This window comes from Hydra viridissima, unplaced genomic scaffold, assembly GCF_058129835.1.
Source record: "Hydra viridissima isolate aposymbiotic clone 2 unplaced genomic scaffold, HvirCarnegie_v1 scaffold_10, whole genome shotgun sequence".
Classification (NCBI taxonomy): Eukaryota; Metazoa; Cnidaria; class Hydrozoa; order Anthoathecata; family Hydridae; genus Hydra; species Hydra viridissima.
The window spans coordinates 8,397,797-8,402,066 of NW_028324309.1; the positions used below are offsets into that span (position 1 = coordinate 8,397,797).

Consider the following 4,270-nt stretch of genomic DNA (forward strand, 5'->3'; position numbering starts at 1 on the left):
TGGTGACTTGCAAAATTTGGAAAATTGAGGAGATCTTTGTACATTTGAATCACTTCGAAATTGCTTTGAAGCTTTCAAAACTGCTGGAAAAGACGTGAAAAAAGCGAAAGATTTCAAAAATGCAGTCCATGAGCTTATCTCTAATTCAAATGAGCTTATCTCTAAGTCATTATCTTATCTCTAAGTCAAATAGCGAACTTGTGCTTGACTTGGTTCCACCCATGGACTGCATCTTCTTCTGGGTGTGGTGAAACTCCTCTACAAAGCATTGAAAGACAGGTGGTCAAAGTGGAAGAATGGCCTACCGCACTTCACATAAAAATCCAGCCTTTTCATGGAGGTCACTTTGCAGGAAATGGCTGTCACAGACTACTGAAAAACATTGATGGGCTTCAAAGGCTTGCTGAACAGAATTGTGCTTTCCAAATTTTTGGCATAATTGACACACTAAAAAATTCGGAAAAGTTGTTTCTTTCTGTTTTGGAACATCTCTTGATGAGAAATATTCCCAAAGATTTACTGACTTAGATTTACAGACTTAGAAAGGGAAAGTGTGACTCCCAAAGTTCATGCTGTGTTCAATCACATGGCACAACTCATTGAAAAATGAAAAGAGCCTCTTGGTAATTTCAGTGAACAAGCAACCGAATCTCTGTATCACAGCTTTCATTCTCACTGGGAGCGATACAAAAGAGCAAACAGCCATCCTAAATATGGAAAATGGCTACAACTTTGTATTGTGGACATTTGTAAATTGCAATAGAAATAGCAGAAATATGCAACATAAATTTTATGTTCGTTTGTGTTTGTCATTGATCTTTATTAGAAAGATGCATTTTCAAACTAGTGAGTTTTGTTGTCACTTGATGTGCAAACTAAATGACCAACAGCGATTTCCCAGAAATTCGATAAAAACACAATTTTGAAAATTCTACTAACCACCATGTGATGGGTTGGAAACTTCTACTTGGGATGTTTATGAGAGTATTTTAATGGGAGTGTAAAAGTGTAGTAGTAATAATAATAATAATAATAATAATAATAATAATAATAATAATAATAATAATAATAATAATAATAATAATAATAATAATAATAATAATAATAATAATAATAATAATAATAATAATAATAATAATAATAATAATAGTAATAGTAATAATAATAATAATAATAATAATAATAATAATAATAATAATAATAATAAGAGTAATAATAACAATAATAATAATAAGAAGAATAATAATAGTAATAATAACAATAATAATAATAATAATAAGAATAATAATAACAATAATAATAATAAGAAGAATAATAATAGTAATAATAACAATAATAATAATAATAATAATAAGATTAATAATAATAATAATAATAATAATAATAATAATAATAATAATAATAATAATAATAATAATAATAATAATAATAATAATAAAAACAATAATAAAAATAATAATAATAATAATAATAATAATATATTCGCTCTACTAGATAGATAGATAGATAAATAGATAGATAGATAGATAGATAGATAAATAGATAGATAGATAGATAGATAGATAGATAGATAAATAGATAGATAGATAGATAGATAGATAGATAGATAGATAGATAAATAGATAGATAGATAGATAGATAGATAGATAGATAGATAGATAGATAGATAGAACATTTATAGAACATTTATAGAACATTTATAGAACATTTATAGAACATTTATAAAACATTTTTTCTTTTATACGCTTAAAAATACAAAAAACTCTCAAAGGCTAAGGAAAACCTTTAAAAATTTTGAATCTCTAATGAGAAATTCCATTGAGGATCAAAAAGGAATCATTAAGTTTTAGGAATTAGGTAAGAGAAATAATTGAACAAAACTCGAAATAGAATCATTTAACATTTTGGAAAATTTCATTTTGGAAAATCCTAGTAAGTGCTACCCTTTGACCCAATGCTTGTGCAAGTTTTTTTTAGTGAATTGGTCTATTTTATATAAAACTATTTTTTTAAATACAACAGTGGATTAATTACACACTAATTAATGTAAAATGAAAACAAAATACCATTTTAAAGATGCCACAAAGTTTGAAGTAATAGGATAGTTTGAAATATAGTTTGAATAATAATAGTTTGAAAATGTTGTGTTCTCACGTTTAAATGCTAGTGGAGAAATTTGTAGATTTTAGAGAATTTAACAAATCTGATTCCTGCAACAAAGAGCGGTTTACTTTCGGTGTCTGTGACCAACACTGGTATAGATGCCTCAATACAATTAACGCCGCTAGCATCATTTACTTGTCCAAAAGAGTGTTAAGAAGCTGCTTGTTAAAAACACTTACAAAACATTTTACAACCGTTACAAGCAAACTAATATTAAGTATAATAATGAACTTAATATTTTTCTGTAACTTGCGTAGTTTTGTTTTCAAATATCAAAAACTGAACTTATATTGCTATTAAAATTTTTTTTTTAGATATTTAAATAAATTTTAATGTTTTTTGCTTGACATATATAGGACATACGTATCTCTTCTATGGCTTTACACTCTAAAAAAAAATCCGTTGAATACAACGAATTGGGTAACAGATCAATCCGTCGCTATTGCACCAACGGCTTTTCCGTTAAGTTAACGGATTAAAGTTTTAACGGATTGAAGTCCGTTGATATTTTTTCGTTAAAACAATCCTTTTAAATTAAGGAGTTATTACGTCAGTGCATCAAATTATCCACTGTTTTTATTCAGTTAAAATAACGTTATTGTAGGGAATAATCAGTTAAAATCATTCCATTATAATTAAAGATGAATTAAGCCACATAGCATTGTAATTTGATAATAAAATAATCCTTACATTTTTAATATTTCGATTATTTAATTATGATATTCTTAATACACATTGGTTCTTACCATTATAAATGTAATAATTACCACCCATCCGATACAAGCAGTACTAATTATACAAACTACTATGGTTGGGAGAAATATAGTGCTCAATTTGTTAGCAAGCTTCAAATACTCTTTAACTGGACATTGAAAACTAATCAAATTTTGTAATAATGTAATTCAGTACACAAACTTTAAATTACAATCAAAATAGTTTTTAAATATATTTTTAATAGTCATTATATTTGAGGTTATAAAACATCTGTATAAAACACACACACACCCATATACACAATAGATGTTTAAACTAAACCAATTGTTAACAAACTAGGTTTTAGGTTTTAACGCTGCTGTTCTTAGTACATGTTTAACACTTCAATTCCAGCAACGTGTTGTCAATTCCTAAAGATAAATATAAAATAAAATACAATAAAGAAAATACGGAACCTAAATGATATAAATAGTATGAAATGAAAATAAAATTTTACTAAGTACCTTTAAGAAATATTGCTATTGCTAATTCCTGATTTATAAATTGATAATAGAAATTTTTTTATTTTATTTATTTCCGATACCATTTTCTAAAGATAAAGTTCAATGCAACAACTAAATAATATCTTTAATAAAAATGTGTAACAAAAGATAATCTTATCTGATAACTGAAAGGTTCTATAATTTCCACATACTTCAAAACCTCTCAGGAACAAAATAAAAAAAAGGTCTCCAACTTAAATAACAATAAATTAAAACAAAAATAAATAAGCTCACCAAAAGAGATCCAAATAACAATATCAGAATTTCAATTTCATACCGCATCCCTTGTGTCTAAGTAGTAAATTCTAAACGAATATAAACAAGGCATACATAAACTTAGTTGTACCTAACCTAAATAGATATCCCTATCAAAAGAAATGCAAATCAAAATCTAATTTTTAATTTTACAACTAATTTAAACTTACAGCGTGATATTGCATACCATGTGTCTAAAATAGCAAATTAAAAGGATATAAACAAGCCATATAAAGATAATTGTGTAACTAACCATTTAGTTTATACTGAAACTGTGTAACTACAAAAAAGCTGGCAATTTAAACTTATTGCAACAAACCTTTTATCTATGATGTAAATGTGATTTAAAGATCCTGTAAACAAAAAATATTGTTAACAACTCATTTTTTACAATATTTGTCTGATGTAACTGACAAATTTATTTTTAAAAAAATACAATAACAAGGAACAGATATCTGTAATACTTGAACATGATTAAACCATTGTAAGCTGATGTCCATGTAAGTCCTTAACTTGCTTAAACTACATATTAAAGCTAAAAACATATAAGATAATAATACAAATATTAAAAATAATAACACATCTATATATTTTTT

General features: G+C 25.9%; 1 long non-coding RNA gene across 1 annotated transcript; it reads right to left on the minus strand.

Annotated features, from left to right (window-relative positions):
* Nucleotides 1–3,048: 3,048 nt before the first annotated feature.
* On the minus strand, nt 3,049–4,270 carry LOC149882992 (uncharacterized). Its single transcript, XR_016456153.1, has 6 exons — nt 4,139–4,270; nt 3,994–4,027; nt 3,845–3,868; nt 3,654–3,724; nt 3,381–3,466; nt 3,049–3,287 (listed from the first exon to the last, which is right to left on the minus strand). It is a non-coding gene; the product is annotated as an uncharacterized LOC149882992 (long non-coding RNA).